Source organism: Macaca mulatta, chromosome 11 (assembly GCF_049350105.2).
Source record: "Macaca mulatta isolate MMU2019108-1 chromosome 11, T2T-MMU8v2.0, whole genome shotgun sequence".
Classification (NCBI taxonomy): Eukaryota; Metazoa; Chordata; class Mammalia; order Primates; family Cercopithecidae; genus Macaca; species Macaca mulatta.
Genome location: NC_133416.1, coordinates 53,478,489 through 53,499,166, shown reverse-complemented (window position 1 = coordinate 53,499,166; position 20,678 = coordinate 53,478,489). Strand labels below are relative to the sequence as shown.

At 37.3% G+C, this 20,678-nt stretch overlaps 1 long non-coding RNA gene across 1 annotated transcript in view; it reads left to right on the top strand.

The window, feature by feature from the left end:
- Positions 1-16,450, top strand: part of LOC107000841 (uncharacterized) — an 82,351-nt gene extending 65,901 nt beyond the window's left edge. Inside the window, exon 3 of the long non-coding RNA XR_013400970.1 lies at positions 15,746-16,450. This is a non-coding gene — a long non-coding RNA (uncharacterized LOC107000841). The remainder of the gene's footprint in view (positions 1-15,745) is intronic.
- The last annotated feature ends 4,228 nt before the right edge of the window (positions 16,451-20,678 follow it).

Genomic DNA, 20,678 nt, shown 5'->3' with positions numbered 1-20,678 from the left:
TTGGGAGGCCGAGACGGGCGGATCATGAGGTCAGGAGATCGAGACCATCCTGGATAACCCAGTGAAACCCCGTCTCTACTAAAAAATACAAAAAAAAAAATTAGCCGGGCGAGGTGGCGGGCGCCTGTAGTCCCAGCTACGCGGGAGGCTGAGGCAGGAGAATGGCGTAAACCTGGAAGGCGGAGCTGGCAGTGAGCTGAGATCCGGCCACTGTACTCCAGCCTGGGCGACAGAGCCAGACTCCGTCTCAAAAAAAAAAAAAAAAAAAAAAAAGAAAGCTATTGAGTTTCATATATTTTAACTTTTAACTTGTCTTTTTACTAAATTTTTTATTGTTTCTAAAAGTATTACAATTGATTTTCTAGTTTTACTAAATAGACAATTGTATCACCTACTGAGAGTGTGATAATTTTGTCCTTTCCTTTCCAAAAGTACATATCTCTAGCTGATTTTCTCCTTTTATCCGTTAGCACAATGAAGTATTGCATTATAATCTCTGTATTTACCACACTTGCATTTCTGGAAACTAAATCCATTTTTAAGGTCTGAAAGAAAGTCAGAAATTTTTTTTTAATCTTCAGGCCCATATAATATATCAGAAGTTTTAAGTTAGGTGAATCAAAATATCTGATAGGATACAATTTACATCAGTTGTATGTAACTGATACAAAAGTCATTCTCAGGAAATATTAATTTTGTTCTCATCCCTGGCAGTTTGTTGATATAAAATTGAAACAAAAAGGAAGAGAAGGATAAAGCTTATTTATGTTTAGGAGGCTATGTAATTCATTGAATCTGCTACTGCTGAATCTAATTTAAAAATATATATAACCATATTTCTCCATTGAAAATCAGAAAACATTAAATCTACTTATTTATTTTATATTACTTTCTATTTGCCAATTATCTGTGCAAACATTGAAGTGCTAAATACTTAACTTGCATACGCAAGCGTACTGAAATAAGGCTGCATAAGTAAAGTTTTACACCACGTCTGCAAACTAAAATTTCCTCGGGTGTTACATTTTTCCTAATAAAATAAAACAGAGGTTAAGACATATGATTCAGTGGCCATTTCTACATATGAAGAACATGACACTGAAGCCCTAGGTTTCTTGCCTATGCTCACCTAGCAGATGGCGGAGCCTAGACTCAAACTCTGGTTTTCTGCCACACATCAAGTATTCCTTCTACAGTGCTCTTCCTTTCACTCAGCATTATCTACATAATTAGAAACACTCGAATCTCTTTCCCCATCTGCCTGGAAAATTTCCCCAATTATTACCTTTGCATATTATTTTAGTACAAAATTATCTCTTATAAAACTCACATGTAGCTTTCAATTTTATGGCATTCTTTTCCTGCAAGTTCAAATAATTAATACATGTTTGAAACCAGTAAATTCTTAAAACAGGCGTATGTGTAGAGAAGCAGAAACGATGAGTCTTCTATGATATAAATCAACATTCTAGTAGTTAAAAAATAGGTGCACCCATTCATAAGTGTCACAAAGCACTCCACACTGAATAGGAAGGGATATCTGAGTGGCACTGATAACAGCCAAGCCTGAAGAGGAGGCATAACAGCTCATTACAAGCTATTGAAAAGTTCCATAGGAAAAAAAAATGGCATACAGCAGGAAATTCCTGACCAGTAGTGTAATTTCTTACATAAATGTGTTGGCAGATGAATGGATTTCTATGACTTTGCTTACGTCCGCTGCTTACTGCCCTTTTAGGCATGTCACCTTGCAAATGTATTATAACTTCACTCTAACTCTATTTAATGTTATGATTCAATAAATTGTAGGTTCATCTTAATCTCCACAAAATACTCTTGGCCTTGTGCCCAAAAGTGAGGGAAGGAATTAGTAACTAAAATAGCAAGAGAAGCTTGCTGTCAGTTAGTATCCTGGAAAAGTACTACACCGAAGATTCAATATAGCAATACTGTAACTTACAAATATGGTATAGAAGGAATTAGACAGTGGAAAATTTAAGGTACAGATTAAGGTTACAGCTACAGGACTATAAACATGGCACTAAAAAGTAAATGAAGCCAGGTGCCTCATTTAGCTGGGTGTGGTGGCATGTGCCTGTAGTGCCATTTACTTGGGAGGCTGAGGTGGGAGCATCACTTATGCTCAGGAGGTCAAGGCTGCTGTGAGCCGAGATCACACCAGTGCACTCCAGCCTCAGCAACAGAGTAAGACCCTGTCTCAAAAAAAAAAAAAAAAAAAAAAAAAGGCCGGGCGCAGTGGCTCACGCCTGTAATCCCAGCACTTTGGGAGGCCAAAGCAGGTGGATCACCTGAGGTCAGGAGTTCGAGACCAGACTGGCCAATATGGCGAAACCCCATCTCTACCAAAAATACAAAAATTAGCCGGGCGTGGTGGTGGGCACCTGTAATCCCAGCTACTCAGGAGGCTGAGGCAGGAAAATTGCTTGAACCTGGGACGTGGAGGTTGCAGTGCACTGAGATTTCGCCATTGCACTCCAGCCTGGGCAACAGAGTGAGGCTCCATCTCAAAAAAAAAAAAAAAGGAAATGGACTAAATATGTATATCAAATTCCATGTATATGAAAATACTGGCCTACATGTCTTCTTTATATAATTTTCCATTATTTTTATAACAATACTGTAAAATAAGCATTATGCCCTCCTTACAACTCAGAAAACCGAGTTTCTATGAGATTAAATTACACAATTGATGCCCTCCCATTTCCTAGGTAGACCCAGATGTAGTAATACATGGCTCTTCCACTTTCAGCCTGTGTAATCCTGGGCAAGTCACTGAAAATCTGTGAGCCTCATTTTCCTCACCTGAAAAATGAGTAATGAGACCTACCTTACCACTCCCAAAAGTTATCACAAATACACTTAATAAACTACAAAACACAAGTGGTGGTTACTCTTATTAATACAAACAAATAGTTAATAAAAGAAAGTGATAGAGACTGATTTCTAAACTGTTTCCTGACACTTTGTTTTCAAATGCTTGATGATGCAATACTGAGCTGTGTTTTCCCAGCAAGGTCTTTGGGGTTGTCAATGAATCATTTCCTTCACATTCACATGAAAGATACGCCTGGGGAGATCAGGTTCCCACCCTGTTTTATCTTAACAACCCATACATTGCAGGTAAGCAAACAATTAGTATTGTTCAGAATTTCACTTACAGAAATCTAAGATTCCCTCTCTGCAGATATTTTCCAGCACAAAGAACAGGGACTTTTGGGTCATTGATCTACTGACACTGGGTTTACAATGACAAGTTCTACGTCTGCAATGTAAGAGGCAAGAAGACCTCATCTGTTTTCCATTTTTCTTGTTAACTAAACTGGGTTTTCAAAGAATACCTTATGTGGATCTACAACATAAAAAACAGACAGCAAAATAAATATTTTATTAGAATATTTAATCAGTTCAACTTTGTAACATATTTATTATAAGATTAATCAATAGTAACAATGTTTTAAGGAACATAAATTTGAAATTGAAGATTATTCGTGATAGTAATAACAAATCTAAAAATAACCTCAGTATTCAATTTGTTTTATCTTGCTGTTTAGTTTTTACTAAACTAAGTCTGATTCATAAGCAATTGCATATGAGAACAGTTTTTTAATATTTTGCCACATTTACTCCATTTGTTCATCAAACCATCCATTCATCCTTCTATTTTTCATTTGTTTACTGAACCATTTCAAAGTAAATTATAGATAACAGCATGCCTCCCTCCTAAACCTCTTGGCATGCATCTTTTAAAAATTAGGGAGTTTTCTTACATAGCCACAATACCATTATCACTCCTAAAAATTTAGGGAGTCCTATAATATAATAATATTTCTAATACCCAGTCCTTATTCAGAATCCCAATTGTGCCTCAAATTTGTTCTCTCAACAGGATCCAATACAGAATTACACATTGTTTTCATGTTTACATCTCTCAAGTTTTGTTTATCTTAATATGGCTCCCCCTGTGCTCCATCACCTGCTCTTTTTCCCATCCCACTGACCTGAAGAGACCAGAGTAGTGCCCCACATTCTGGATTTTTTTGAAGGTTATGCCCAATTCTTTCATTTATTTATTTACTTACTTTTAATTTTTAAATTCAGGAGGTATATGTGCAGTTTTGTTACATGGGTATAATACCTGATGCTAAAGTTTGAGCTTCTAATGATCCCACAAACCAAGTAGTGAACATAGTACTCGATAGGTTTCAGCCCTTGCCCCCTCCCTCTTTCCCTCCTTTTGGAATCCCCAGTGTCTATTTTTCCCATCTTTGTGTCCGTGTGTACCCAGTGTTTAGCTCCCACTTATAAGAACATGTGGTATTTGGTTTTCTGTTTCTGCATTAATTTACTTAGGATAATGGCCTCCAGATGCATCCACCTTACTGCAAAGGGCATGAATACATTCTTCTCTGTGGCTGCACTGTAAACCCGGTGGATATTTACCACATTTTTTTAGTCCAGTCCACCGCTGATGGGCACCTAGGTTGATTCCATGTCTTTGCTATTGTGAATAGTGCCATGATAAGCATAGGAGTGCAGGTGTCTTTTTGGTAGAACGATTTGTTTTCCTTTGGGTATATACCCAGTAATGGGATTGCTGGGTTGAATAGTAGTTCTATTATTAGTCCTTTAAGAAATCTTCGAACTGCTTTCCACAGGGGGTGAATTCATTTGCATTCCCACCACCAACAGTGTATAAACATTCTCTTTTCTCTTCAGTCTTGCCAGTATCTGTTGTTTTCTGAATTTCTGATAATAGCCAATCTGACTGGTGTGGGATAGTATCTCATTATGGTATACTTTTTTTTTTTTTTTTTTTTTTTTTTTTTTTTTTTTTTTTGAGACAGAGTCTTGCTCTGTCTGTAACGCAGGCTGGAGTGCAATGGCACAATCTCAGCTCACTGCAATCTCCAACCCCCAGGTTCAAGCGATTCTCCTACCTTAGCCTCCCGAGAAGCTTGGACCACAGGTGTGCACCACCACACCACACTCGGCTAATTTTTATATATTTAGTAGAGACAGGGTTTTGCCATGTTGGCCAGGCTGATCTCAAACTCCTGACGTCAGATGATCTGCCTCGGCCTCCGAAAGTGCTGGGATTACAGGCGTGGGCCACTGCACCTGGCCTGTGTCTCTCTTATGATTAGTGGTACTGAACATTTTTTTATTTGTTGGCCACTTGTATGTCTTTTGAGGAGCGTCAGTTCATGTCCTTTGCCTACTTTTGAATGGGGCTATTTGTTTTTTCTTGTTGATTTGTTTAAGTTACTTATAGATTGTGGATATTAGTCCTTTGTCAGATGCATAGTTTGCAAACATTTACTCCCATTTTGTGCGTCGTCTGTTTATTCTGTTGATAGTTTCTTTTGCTGTGCAAAAGCTCTTTAGTTTAATTAGGACCTAATTGTCCATTTTTGGTTTTGTCACGTTAGCTTTCAAGAACTTAGTCAAAAATTCTTTGCTTCGATCAATGTCTAGAAAAGGATTTTCTAGTTTTTCTTCTAGGATTTTTCTAATTTGAGGTCTTATATTTAAGACTTCAACTCATCTTGAGTTAATTTTTGTATATGGTGAGAGGTAGGTGTCCAGTTTCATTCTTCTGTGTATAGCTAGCCATTTATTGAATAGAGTGTCCTTTCCACATTGTTTTTGCTGACTTTGTCAAATATTTTTTTTTCCTTTTCCAGCTTTTTTTTTTTAAATTTATTTATTTATTTATTATTATTATACTTTAAGTTGTAGGGTACATGTGCATAACGTGCAGGTTTGTTACATATGTATACTTGTGCCATGTTGGTGTGCTGCACCCATCAACTCATCATTTACATCAGGTATAACTCCCAATGCAATCCCTCCCCCCTCCCGCCTCCCCATGATAGGCCCCTGTGTGTGATGTTCCCCTTCCTGAGTCCAAGTGATCTCATTGTTCAGTTCCCACCTATGAGTGAGAACATGCGGTGTTTGGTTTTCTGTTCTTGTGATAGTTTGCTAAGAATGATGGTTTCCAGCTGCATCCATGTCCCTACAAAGGACGCAAACTCATCCTTTTTGATGGCTGCATAGTATTCCATGGTGTATATGTGCCACATTTTCTTAATCCAATCTGTCACTGATGGACCTTTGGGTTGATTCCAAGTCTTTGCTATTGTGAATAGTGCTGCAATAAACATACGTGTGCATGTGTCTTTATAGCAGCATAATTTATAATCCTTGACCCAGCCATCCCATTACTGGGTATATACCCAAAGGACTTTGTCAAATATTAGTTAGTTGTAGGTGTGCAGCTTTATTTCTGGGTCTCTATTCTATTCATTAGTCTACGTGTCTGTTTTTGTACCAATACCATGCTGTTTAGGTTACTGCATCCTTGTAGTATAGTTTGAAGTCAGCTAATGTGATTCCTCCAGCTTTATTCTTTTTGCTTAGAACTGTCTTGATTATTTGGGCTCTTTTTTGGTTCCATATGAATTTTAGAATAGTTATTTCTAATTCTGTGAACATTGACTCACAATTTGACAGGAATACCGTTGAATCTATAGATTTGTTTGGGCAGTATAAACATTTCAACGATACTGATTCTTCTGATCCACAAGCATAGAATGTTTTTCCATTTGTTTGTGTCATCTATGATTTCTTTCAGTAGTGTTTTGCAGTTCTCCTTATAGAGATCTTTAACCTCCTTGGTTGGATGTATTCCTGCATATTTTATTTTTTGTGTGTGTGGCTACTGTAAATGGTATTGCATTTTTAATTTGGTTCTCAGCTGAATGTAATTGGGTATGGAAATGCTACTGATATGTGTACATTGATTTTGTATCCTGAGACTTTGCTGAGGTTGTTTATCTGGTCTAGGAGTCTTTTGGGAGAATCTTTAGGGTTTTCTAGGTATAGAATCTTATTGTCAGCAAAGAAAGATAATTTGACTTATTTTTTTTTTCCTATTTGGATACCTTTATTTCTTTGTCTAGTCTGATTACTCTGGCTAGGACTTCCAGTACTATGTTGAGTAAGAATGGTGAGAGTGGACATCCTTGTTTTATTCCAGTTCCTAAGGGGGAATGCTTCCATCTTCCCATTGAGTATGATGTTGGCTGTGAGTCTGTCATAGATGACTCATTATTTTGAGGTATGTTCCTTCAATGCCTAGATTGTTGAGGGCTTTTACCATAAAGAGATGTTGTTGTATTTTATCAAATGCTTTTTCTGCATCTATTGAGATGATCATATGGTTTTGGTTTTTAATTGTTTATGTGTTTTTAATTCTGCATGTGTTGAACCATCCATACATCCCCAGAATAAAGCCCACCTGATTGCAGGGAATTCACTTTTTGATATGCTGCTGGATTTGGTCTGCTAGCATTTTATTGAGGATTTTGCATCTATGTTCACCAAGGATATTGGCCTGTAGTTTTCTTTTTTGTCATGTCTTTGCCAGATTTTGGTATCAGGATGATAACGAGTTTATAGAATAAGTTATGGAGAAGCTTCTACTCCTTGATTTTTTGGAATAGTTTCAGAAGAATTGGAACCAGCTCTTCTTTGTACTTCTGGTAGAATTCAACTGTGAATCCATCTGGTCCAGGGCTTTTTTGCATGGTAGGTTTTTTATTATTTATTCAATTTCATTCCTCGTTATTGGTCTGTTTAGGATTTCTATTTCTTCTTGGTTCAATCTTGGGAGGTTGTATGTTTCCAGGAATTTCTCCATTTCCTCTAGATTTTCTAGTTTATGTGCATAGAGATGTTCATAGTAGTCTCCGAGGATCTTTTGTATTTCTGTGGAATCAGTGGTGATGTCACCTTTCTCATTTCTAATTGTGCTTATTTGGATCTTCTCTCTCTTTTGAGACTAGTTAGCAGTCTATCAATCTTGTTTATCCTTTCAAAAAACCAATTTTTCATTTCATTGATCCTTTGTATTTTTTCTTGGGTTTCAATTTTGTTTAGTTCTGTTCTAGTTTTAGTTATTTCTTTTCTTCTGCTAAGCTTTGAGATTAGTTCTTGTTTTTCTAATTCCTTTAGGTGCAAGTTTAGGTTGTTAACTGGGATCTTTCTATCTCCTTGATGTAGTCATTTAGTGTTATAAACTTTCCTCTTACCACTGCTTTTGCCATATGCCAGAGGTTTTGGTAGGTTGTGTCTCTATTTTTATTGTCTCAAAGAATTTTTTTATTTCTGCCTTAACTTCATTGAGGTCATTCAGGAGTAAGTTATTTAATTTCCATGTATTTCTGTAGTTTTGAGTGTTCCTCTTGGTATTGATTTCTATTTTTATTCCACTGTGGTCTAAGAAGATACTTGGCTTGATTTTCACACTTTTTAAAAATTTATTGAGACTTGCTTTATGACCAAGCATGTGGTTAATCTTAGAGTATGTTCTGTGCGCAGATTAGAAGAATGCATTCTGTGGTTGTTGAGTAGAGTGTTCTGTAGATGTGTATCAGGTCCAACTGGTCAAGTGTTGAATTTAAGTCCAGAATTTGTTAGTTTTCTGTCCCAATGATGTGTCTAATGCTGTCAGTGGGGTGTTGAAGTCCACCACTATTATTACATGGCTGTCAAAGTCTTTTCTTAGGTCCGGAAGTAACTGTTTTATAAATCTGGGTGCTCTAATGTTGGGTGCCTATTTATTTAGAGTACTTAAGCCTTCTTGTTGAATTCAAGTCTTTATCGTTATGTAATGTCCTCCTTTGTCCTTCTTTACTCTTGTTGGCTTAAAGTCTATTCTATCTGATACAAGAATAGTTGCTCTTTTCTTTCTATTTGTGTGACAGATCTTTCTCCATTCCTTTACTTTGAGCCTATGGGCGCCATTATATGTCAAATGAATCTCTTAAAAACACTAGAAAGATGGGTCTTTTTTTTTTTTTTATCCAATTTGCCACTCTATATCTTTTAAATGGAGGATTTACGCCATTTATGTTCAAGGTTAATATTGATAGGTGAGGTTTTGTTCCTGTCATATTGGTGTCAACTAGTTGCTCTGTAATCACAATTGTGTAGTTGCTTTATAGGATGCATGAGTTATGTGCTTGCATCTGGTTTTGTAATAGCAAGTATTGTTCTTTCGTTTCCTCGTTTAGAATTCCTTTAAGGATCTCTCGTAGGGCCAGTCTGGTGGTGATGAATTCCCTTAGCAATTGAAGGTCAGGGAAAGACTTTATTTCTCCTTCATTTGTGAAGCTTAGTTTGGTGGGATATGAAATTCTTAGCTGGCATTTATTTTCTTTAAGAATGCTAAAAATGGGCCCGCAATCTCTTCTGATTTGTAAAGTTTCTGCTGAGAGGTCCACTGTTAGTCTGATGGATTTCTCTTTATAGGTAATATGACCCTTTTGTCTAGCTGCCTAGATTTTTCTTTTTTCTTTTCTGTGATGCTGGTAGTCGGATAACTATGTGTGTTGGGGATGGTCATCTTATATAGTATCTTGGAGGGGTTCTATGGATTTCTTGTATCTGCGTGTTGATCTCTCTAGCGAGATTGGGGAAATTTTCCTCAATTATATCCTCAAACATGTTTTCCAAGTTGCTTACCTTATCTTCTCTCTCAGAAATGCTAATAAGTTACAGATTTGGTTGCTTTACATAATCCCATATTTCTCAAAGCCTTTGGAGAACAGGGTTTTTTTTTTTTTGTTTGCATGTTTTGTTTTGTTCTGTTTTGTTGTAGTGACATGTTTGGTTGTGTTTATGTTTAACAGTTTATATCTGTTTTCGGTCAAGCAATTAGCCAGGGAGACTTTGTTAGAGAATGTGCACATAAAGAAGTTAACCTAGCCAGCCAGGTGTGGTGGCTTATGCCTGTAATCCCAGCACTTTGGGAGGCCAAGGCAGGTGGATCACCTGAGGTCAGGACCAGCCTGGCCAACATGGTGAAATCTGTCTACTAAAAATTAGCCAGCTGTGGTGGTGGGCACCTATAATTCCAGCCACTCGGGAGGCTGAGGCAGGAGAATCGCTCGAACCCGGGAGGCGGAGGTTGCAGTGAGCTGAGATCACGTCATTGCACTCCAGCCTGGGCAACAAGAGTGAAACTCTTTCTAAAGAAAAAAAAGTTAACCTAGCCATACAACTTAGCATCACCATTATTTAATATTGTTTAGAGATATGTGCAGATAAAATGATTTCTTAGCTGGAAAACTCAAGAGAGTCAGCTGAAAAGCTATTACAAATAGTGAAAGAATCCAGTATGGGGCCTGGAAAAGAAATATAATATGGAAAAATCAATAGTGTTCTTACATTTGAACCACAACCAGAAGACAAAATAGAAGGTCCCATTCTATTCACAGAGAGGGCAAAAAGATAAATATTCCAAGAGACAAACTTAATGATAATTTTTAAAAATACTGAAGCAAATCGAAAGCAATATTATGTTTTTCATTTTAAAGACACGGCATCTTAAAGTGTCAATTCTAGGCCAGGTGTGGTGGCTAATGCCTGTAATCCCAGCACTTTGGAAGGCCAAGGCGGGCAGATCCCTTAAGGTCAGGAGTCCAAGACCAGCCTGGCCAACATGGTGAAACCCAGTCTCTACTAAAAACACAAAAATTAGCCAGGAGTGGTGGTCCCAGCTACTTGGGAGGCTGAGGCAGGAGAATTGCTTGAACCTGGGAAGCAGAGTTTGCAAGGAGCCTAGATGGAGTCACTGCACTCCAGCCTGGGTAACAGAGCAAGACTCCACCACAAAAAAAAAAAAAAAAAAAAAAAGGTTGATGCTTTCAGAGCTAATTTATAAATACTATATTGTGAATCACACCCCCAAAATTATTAGTAGGATTTTCAAATTAGACAAGTTGATTTTAAAGTTCCTACGTAAAGCTAAATAAGCAATAAGAGCCAGGGAAAAGCATCTAGGGAAAAATAAGAAGAGGAATAAAGAAGGACTGATAATACCAATTATTAAAATTGGAGAGACAGAAAGAGAAGGAACAAAGAGAGTGAGGGAAGGAGGGAGAAGAGAAAAAAGAAACCCTACCTTTTATAACTGCTATGTAGGAAATACATTAAGTGCAATTTTTAATACAAATATATTACCTTTCCCCTCCTCTCCACCTCACTGATATACAAATACCTCGTTAACTTAATGAAATAAATGAGCAATTATAAATGGAATAAATGAGCAACTAGCAAATAGTTTTTAGTCTTAAATTTCAGTACAATTTTAATTCAACTAGAAAATATAAAATCTACTAAAATCCTTAATACAATCCCTGGCACATAGAGGCATGCACTCAAGAAATACTTGCTGAATAAATAATAAATAGTAGAGACATTTGATAAATTGTCTTTTGGAGTCCTAATGCCATTGAATGGATTTAGACACTATGCTAATATATGGGGTTTTTTAAAAAGTAATTAATTAGTATTATTTTTTAAACTCAATTTTGAAAAGTTGAAATTATAGGAATCAGAACCAAAACAGTTTCAATTCAAAAGTAACCAAAAAAGGAAATACATTTTATATTTTTAAGTAAAGATAGCAAAAGTATTCTAATTGCTCTCCTGTGATCACTTGGTCATGCAAGATCCCCAAAATGTATTATAAAAAGTCACATCATTCATTGTAGCATTATAATTATAGTAGCAAAACTCTAAAAAAAAATAAAAAATAAATAAAAATAAAAAACCCTAAATATCCATCAATGGAGGACAGATTCTGAACAAATCCTGGTACATTTATGCAATGGAATACCATGTAGTTATTTTAAAAAATAAAGTAGATCTCTGTGTGCTGATGTGGAAGAACCAAGATATCTTGTTAATTTTCAAAAAGCATGGAGCTGAACAAGGAGCCATGGAATGCACCTTACCCAGGGCTCTCGAGTCAGTGTGTAAGGCTGAAATTTAATATAGTCCTAATGTCCCTCAAAGATCCCCCATGATAATGCCAGTTTGCAGGCATTATGAACACTCCCTCGGTAAATGTTGTACAGAGCTAGTGTTTCCTTTGGCACTAAAAGGCTCTTCTGGTTCTTCAGTTGCACACCAGATGAAGCTGGCTCCCACAGGGACCATGTTTGTGATAAATACAGTCTTTAAAAGTTAGCCTTTATCCAGCCTTAAAAAGGAAGGAAATCTAACCATTTGCAACAACATGGATGAACCAGGAGGACATTATCCTAAGTGAATTAACCCAGACACAGAAGGCCAAATACTGTATAATTCCACTTATATGAATTATCCAGTCAAACTCATGGAAACAGAGAGCGGAAGGGTTTCCAGGGGCTGGGGGAAGGGGGAAATTGGGAGTTGCTACTCAATAGGTATAAACCTTCAGTTATATAAGATAAATGATTCTAGAAATCTGCTGTACAACACTGTGCCTATATTGTATTGTATACTTAAAAATCTGTTAAGAGGGTAAATCTCACATTAAATGTGAGATCTACAGGCACAATGGCACATGCCTATAGTCCCAGCTACTCAGGAGGTTGAGGCAAAAGGAGAGCTTGAGCCCAGGTGTTTGAGTCCAGTGTGGGCAATGTAGCAAGACCTTGTCTCTAAAAAAAAAAAAAAAAAAAAAAGGAAAGATTTAAAAAATGTTTTTACCACAATTAAATTAAATTAAATTAAATTAATTTTTTTTTAAAAAAAGCTAGCCTCACCCCAGGCTCAGGGCTGTGCATGCTAAGAGTGAGTCCAGCTAAAGGAGCAACACGCTGGTGTAAAGTCTCCTGCTTAGTCATCAACTAGAATGTCATGTAGATCACCAGCACTGATTCTTTCCTGCTTTGGTTTGGTTTATTTTTTACTAATTTTGTTTTATCACATACATGCATTACAATAATGTAAGTCAATTCACCTACAGAACATCTCCACTGTAAAATTCTCTTATTGGTGTAAAATAAATAAAAGAACACGTATCCACAAATATACTCACCTATACACAGATTTTTCTAGAGGTGCACTCAAGAAACTGGAAATACAGGTTATTTTTGCCAAGAGCGACAAGGAATCTGGAGAACTGGAGTCAGAGGACATTTTACACTCTAATATTTTTGTATGATTTGAATTTTATCATGTATATGAATTACTTTTTTTAAAAAACCTACCAGTAAAAATACCATGTTTAAAAATACATAAAATCTAATGATTTAAGATATAAGTGTAGACTAAATACCTACTTACCTCCCACTAATAACAACTTACTCCATCTGTAATTCTTAACCTTTGTGGGTCTTATAGAATCTTTGGAAATTTGGTAAGAATTACGACCTTTTCCCCAGTAGAAGACATGTAGATATACACACATATAACCATGAAGTCCATAAACATTAAATTTACAGCTGTTGTGCTACAACATTTATCTGTGGGATTCTTGCCAAAAATGTTTAACCTGAATCTATTCATGAAGATATAATCTGATGAATCAAACATACAGGGCATTCTTCAATATAAACAGCTTAGACTCCAAAAATTCCATGTCATAAAACAAAGGAAACTAAAAACATAAATCCAAAAAGACTAAGAGACACAACAACTAAATACAATGTAAGAATATTGGTCAAATCATGAATTGGGGAGGGAAAAAAACCTATAAAATATATATTTGAAACAATAAGAGAAATCCAAATCTGGATTCTGTATTAGATGATATTATGGAATTATTTTTTGTTTTATAAGTGTTATGCCTGTTAAACAACTGAGGGGTGAAAAGTCATGATGGCTGCAACTTATTTTTATGGTTCAAAATAGTATACCCAGGGATAGTGCAAATGAATGTGACTAAAGGTTAACAACTGTTGAAGCTACATAAAGGGCATATGGGTACCTGCTGTACTATTTTTCTAACTTTTCTGTAAACCTGAAATTTTTCTATACACAAAGTTGAAGGCAAAAAAAAAACAGTTAAAATACTTCACTCTCCTATAAAACTTCACTCTCCTATAATTCTAACACAGCACCCACCACCAAATTTTCCCCTCTTCCACTTATTCTTCTGGCTTTCCATCTCCTTCTTTCTTGCCAAAATGGATTGTACTATTCAGGAAATCTAGCACTTGATTTGTTTCTTCCAAAATTATTATGAAGCATAAACAATGTCTCAACTTGGACTGTCCCTTTTTTGTCTGTCTCTCTTGGTTAAACTATGAGCTTGGTGAGGGAGGTCAGGAACTACACTTTTGTCGTCTTTATAACCCCAGTGTCAGAACACAATAAGAAGAGTCAATAAACATGAGGTGAACTGAAACTTTGGACCAGTTCACTGAACTTTAGTACCTATTGTGCTATTCTTTAGCAAACTGGGTAACAGATAATATGGAAGGATTTTTAAAATGCTGAAACTAAATCACTAAAATAAAATACTAGAGCTGCTTCTTCCTTGAGTATAGAGAAAATGAGCCTTGCTTATAAGTAGCTTTGTACCACATTAGCAAAAGTCTGGAAATACAAAACACACTCAAAGTTAATAAAGTTAAAATTTTCACACTGCCAGGCCGGGCGCGGTGGCTCAAGCCTGTAATCCCAGCACTTTGGGAGGCCGAGACGGGCGGATCACAAGGTCAGGAGATCGAGACCATCCTGGGTAACACGGTGAAACCCCGTCTCTACTAAAAATACAAAAAAACTAGCCGGGCGAGGTGGCGGGCGCCTGTAGTCCCAGCTACTCGGGAGGCTGAGGCAGGAGAATGGCGTAAACCCGGGAGGCGGAGCTTGCAGTGAGCTGAGATCCGGCCACTGCACTCCAGCCTGGGCGACAGAGCGAGACTCCGTCTCAAAAAAAAAAAAAAAAAAAAAAATTTTCACACTGCCATTTGTGCACGCCACTGGCCTTATCTGACTTCTACCTGTTAGTTTTTTTATTCTCTAATTCTACACTGACAACATTTTCTGTGATGATGGAGGTGAAGAGCCTGTCACTGGCAACACAGCACCATCCTCATTTAGAGTAAATAAAACTATTTAAAGCAAATTGGAAATTGAATGACAGAAAGTGCCACAGATGGACCACACTGGGAACAGGAGTGGAATGCCGCATTGCTCATCATCTCCACCATCCAGGAATGAAGTTGGCACCAAAATGCTGGCAGTAGACCAGAGTGGACCATCACTGTGTATGCAAGACAATCCAAATGAATTGTACTATTCTTTGAGATTAAGAAGCAGCTCAGGGACTTTCCACTAAAATAAAAATCAAATATATCAATTGCCATTAGTGTTTCACTTTTTAAAAATGTTTCCCCTTAACTTGAGTCATTATTGCTCATTATGTTTTCCTCTTTCCTTTCATGTACCTTCTTTTCTCTTTGGAGATGTCTCTAGAATGGAAATACATGGAACTCATCCAATTGACACTTAAATTCTGTAAACTCTATGATACAAAGTTACTCCATTTACAGTAAAGCTTAAGCACCCCAGTGCAGACTCTTTATTAAAGTGAAGATAATTTAGAAACTGAGTTGAACTTAAATAAATGTATTGCTAAAAGCATCATGAATGGCAAAAGTCTGAGGACTTCTTTCTTTCTAGGATAAAAGAATATTGGTCAAATCATGAATTGGGGAGGGAAAAAAACTATAAAAGATATATTTGAAACAATAAGAGAAATCCAAATCTGGATTCTGTATTAGATGATATTATGGAATTATTATTTGTTTTATAAGTGTGATGATGCTTAACAACAAAGTTTAACACTTTTGTTGCCTGCCTATAGAAAATTGCTTATTCTTTTAAAGACCGAGTATTCACTTTATCCTGTTCTCTTTCTTGCTTTCTGTTAATCCAGGAAGACATCAGAGGAGAATGAAAGAAGTAAGAAAGGTTTATGAGAACCAAAAATGGAAAATCATTTCTTTCACAGCAGTGCTCAGACAAGAACTCTACCCACTGAAGTCAACCGGGTAATTTACATTTACCTATACAGTAGTATGTCTACCCAGTCTTGCTCTGGATAAAATGTGTCAACTCTCCCAAACTAATGTATGGCCTGTTGCATAATTATCCCTCATTACATAATTGATCCTACCTCCTGCAATTCCTTTCCCAGTAACCACTATTCATTGGTCCCAGCCTGGAAGATCAGATATTCAAATTTACTAGCTCAGGCTCCATGTTCCTACCCGAACTCTTGACCTGGTTACAGGAAGGAAAAATAGTGACACTTTTCACTGCCTAAATGTTTCAGTCCCATTTCTTTCTGATTTGAGAGTCCACTGAAATTCATTATCTTGGTTAAGCAAAAAAAAAAAAATGAAGACACCTGTGGCTGGGGTAATAGCGGGGCATACTGGCTCAAGATGGGTTGTACCAAAAATAATTGGTGATGTAAAATATATTCCCTATGCTAGCCCACCCTTTTTTTAATCTTCAGTTTCTTTCTGTATTTTTCTGCTCTTTTGCCCTTTTTTCTCCCTTTCCACCCCTTCCACACCCTATGCTTGTGTCAATGACTGCCAAAGATACCGGAATTGGTAAAGTTATTTCTGTTCCCTTCTCCTTTTCATTCATCAGGTAATGGCAGCAAAAAAGGTTTAATCCAAGTCAGTATAATCAACTTATCTAAGTGCTCTGATATTTACTGAGTCGTGCTCTGTACTAGATACAGTGAAAGCGAAGAGGAGGAAGCCTTCATCCTTGTCTGCAAGAAGTCTACACTCCTAAGGGGGGAAACAAGCATGCAAACAACTAAATCTAATGCAAGAGATAAGAACACAGAGGGAAAAGCAACTAAATGCCAATGAGGAGACGGTTTCACTAATCCCTACCAGGAAATTATACTACAGAGAAATTTTTTTCTAAGAACACTTAGAAAGACAAAAGTGTAAATTAAGTTTCACTGGATGTCATGCAAAGGAATCCTCAAGCTCAAAGAGCATGTCTCCTTTCAAGTTTTTGCACAGGGTGGGGAGTTGTACAGTACAAATGCTTATTCTTTATTTTTTGGCTCAGTATGTTTTTATTTAATTTTTATAGATACATAATAATTGTACATATTTATGGGGCACACATAAAGTTTTGATAACTTACAATGCATAATGATCAAATCAGGGTAATTGGTATATTCATCACTTCAAGCATTTAATATTTCTTTGTGTTAGGAACATTTCAATTCTGATCTGATTTTGAAATATACAATAAGTTATAGTTAACTCAAATGCCCACTCTTTAGCACAAAAGTAACTGAATAGATAGAAAACCAGAGGAACTACTTATAAGTGTTATGTTTCCACCTGTGGTGACTCTATTTTGAGAACAGAACTTATTTTGCCTCTTCCAAAAAAATGGTACAAATGAAGCTGTGCAAATTGACTAGGGTTGCACAAACAAGCTAAGCATCCAGGTCTATATAACATAAAGAAAGGGGGTAGATATCTGACTGGTAAGTTACTCCTCTTTCCTTCTTTTTGTTATCCAGGGAATTAAGCAAGTTCAGAGAACTGAACCTGGGTAATTACCCAATTAAACATTTTCCTAGCATTGGGAAATCATGATGCATGGAAAGGACAACACCAGTGGGAGAAGGCAGGAATGCAAAAGGAGACAAGTGCCAATCAGAGGCAAAATCCGAGGCCCTTGTGGCCTGACTATAAATAATTGCTTTTCCTCACATCCTTGTCACCTCTTCCTAAAATTAGAATTAGCTTCCTGGCCTGAAAGCTAAACCTCACTCCCACACCCTCCTTTCTCACAAAGCAATATTCCCTAATGCAATAAGGTGGTGGGATTTCAACAACAGCAAGAGTTTAGGAGTCAGGTAACTCCTTGCTCAACTCCTGCTTTTCATTTCAGAGTTTTGTTAATCGCTGCACCGAGCTTCTTCATCTGAAAAATGGGGATGAGGATGATGATGGTAACAGCTAGTAATCATAAAACAGGCACTGTGCAAAGCGCTTTATATGCATTATTTATGTAATGGGCCGTATTCATGATTATTACTACTGCAATTGTAGTCCTCCTTTACAAATGAAGAAATTGAAATTCCGAGAGGCGTTAATTTTCCCAAGGTTTAACCTCAATGCCTTAACTCTTGACCCTTTCTACTACTATAATAATACTGCCTAAACAAGGTATTGAAAGGGTTAACATTAACATGTATGGACACACCAACTAATGCTATTGTCATCGCTTTTGATGTTGCTGTTGTTGAGCGTGATACTGTTTTTGTTGCTTTTCTCTCTCCCCAGATACTAGCAGTTCTAAGATCTAATAAGCACAAACCATCCACCCATATACTGGCAAGTGTAAACCAATGTCATGGGAACATTTTTGAGCACCAAATAACAAAGCTAATATACCTTTTAGATCTTTCATTATTAAAATGTTTCTGTTGAGCATGAATGAGAGCAAGAGAAAAAGAAATGGGATTCAGTACTACCTAAAATGATCCCCCATGCCTACGTTTCTAAAAATTCAGAATGACAAATGAAAGGTACACTGTTCTTACATGTGTCACTTAGATTTCTTAAGATAAAATTATGTATCATATGCTAATTTTTGACTATTCAAACTGCGTTTCTGCTTCATTCTTATCTTTTAATTCACTTTTCATTGTAATGAAATAACTATAATACATGTTTAAACCTCTAACATGCCAAAATGCCAATCAGATTAAACACAATAGGAAGCATTTGGCATACCCCTGGAGACTTTCCTAAATAAAATAAAATTGTTATTACATTTCATCACTTCCTTTCTTATTGCCAACTAATGTCCCCATGTCTGAAAGGGTCATTTTCAAGCTACACGTCTATTTATAATAGTGTGTTCACTGTCTTCCTTCCTCTGGCACATTATCTATGACCTTGACCATTTCAGGACAGATAAAATGGTACCATAAACATATGTTTACGAAGCTCCAGACATCTTGTAAGAGATTTTGTGGTTATTAAAAGCAGTAAAGAGTGACAAGCACAGTTCTATACTATAATACTGCCTGTCAAGAGAAAAATGTCACCCTTACCATAAAGTATCCAGAGGCATAATTAGGAAGTGGCAAAGGGAACGATTTCCTGGGCACAGTAATAACAGGGCTGAGATGAAACACAGCAGCAATGGAAGCTGCCTTCTCTCCAACATGCCCGAGTGGAGCCCCAGTCCACACCAAGGGTCCAGGGCATAGTCATGCTCCCACGTCCAAAATGTGGAACATCAAGGAATGCCCAGGACAGTCACACTCATGAAGAGGTGGCAACAAGAATTTCTGGGAGCAAATGAGATATTCTGATGTTTCTGACTTTTCCTAATTGCATCATTATGAAAACTAAAATAATGAATCCTCCTGGGCACCAACTAAGAACATTAAAGAAATTGAAACTTCACAGCTCCTGATGCTCCATACCCATAAACACAGATCCATACAGTCCCCACAGAACTATAAATAAATCCTGCCTGAAAGTCTCCTTCCTGTTCACATGTTTCTCCATAAAGCTTGGTAGTATCTCTTTCCTTTTATCTTAACTTTTATCCTTGTGATTCCTGTCGGTCAAGGACAAGAGGTACAAATAAAATGGGAGCTCCAGATTCTTGCTCAATTCATCGCAACTCCCCCTGAAAAAGTCTCCTTTCCCAGAACCAAAGGAATAAAAATAATCCCTGTAAAGTTATGTGCTGCTTTGGGGCCCTTTCTGCAACATAGGGAGTTCAGTGTATCCCTAGGCATCCTTCCAGCTCAAACATTTTCTGATTCTGGGATGTGTGAGGCTGGAGATGAGTGGAGTCTCAGGAGCGGCCCCTGCAGCCTCTATCCTAGTCAGGAGCCGCCTCTCACATTTGGGGGCCCAGTCCCGGCAGCTGTGAGGCCTGGGGCTAGGAGGTTGGCATCTGTCCTCCTCAGAGCTAACATTGGCTTCAGCAGGGGAGCAACTTTCTGTCAAGTGATTTTTCTCACTTACAGAAAAATCCTATCTTTCTCACTTTTATAATCAGCATTATTCACCTGTCAGGACTCATTCCTATCCCAGCTTCTCCACTTAGTAGATGTGTGACCTCTTGGGCCTCAGTTTCCTCACCTGTAAAAAGAAGGCACTAATGACATCAATTGTTGTTGCAAGAATTGAATTGGTTAATGTGTGGAACGTGTTAGAATAGTCCCTGGAATACACGAAACACCAGGTAATTGCTAACCACCAGGTGTATTGTTATTACTGCTGGTAGTAGTAGCTCACCAACACAAGGGATGCCAACACTACTACCTTTCCCTTATCTTTTCACTCCACTAAGTTTGGAATGGATGGTTCAGATTCCCATTTTAAAAGCCCCATTGGACTTCACAAAGCCTCCTGCCAGTGCTCTGAGACTTTACCGGAAGGTTTTCATTTTCTCTTGACAGGAGGCACACTGTGTGTGGAAAGTGTCCTTGCCACCTCTATAGTATAAATAACTATCAAATGTGACTACGAATCATAAACATGTCAGTGATTTGATTCCATGGATTTACATCATAATTGAAATAGTCAAGGTCACAAATAATGGGCTAAAGGAAAACAGCAGCACCATACCACCAATCCTGAATTTTCTCCAACTTTTCTCTAATATGTACTTTTTAGCATTTTAGAGTCCTATAGAGTGCCTGTGTTTGAGGAATTAATTCCTCTCTGATAACATATGTATTTTGAATAACACCCCAGTTACAGATTGAATCCTGGCGACAACAGGAAATGGCAGAAAAATAATGGTCTAAAATATTCCCAAACCCAAACCTCTTCTCTCAGAAAGAGGTG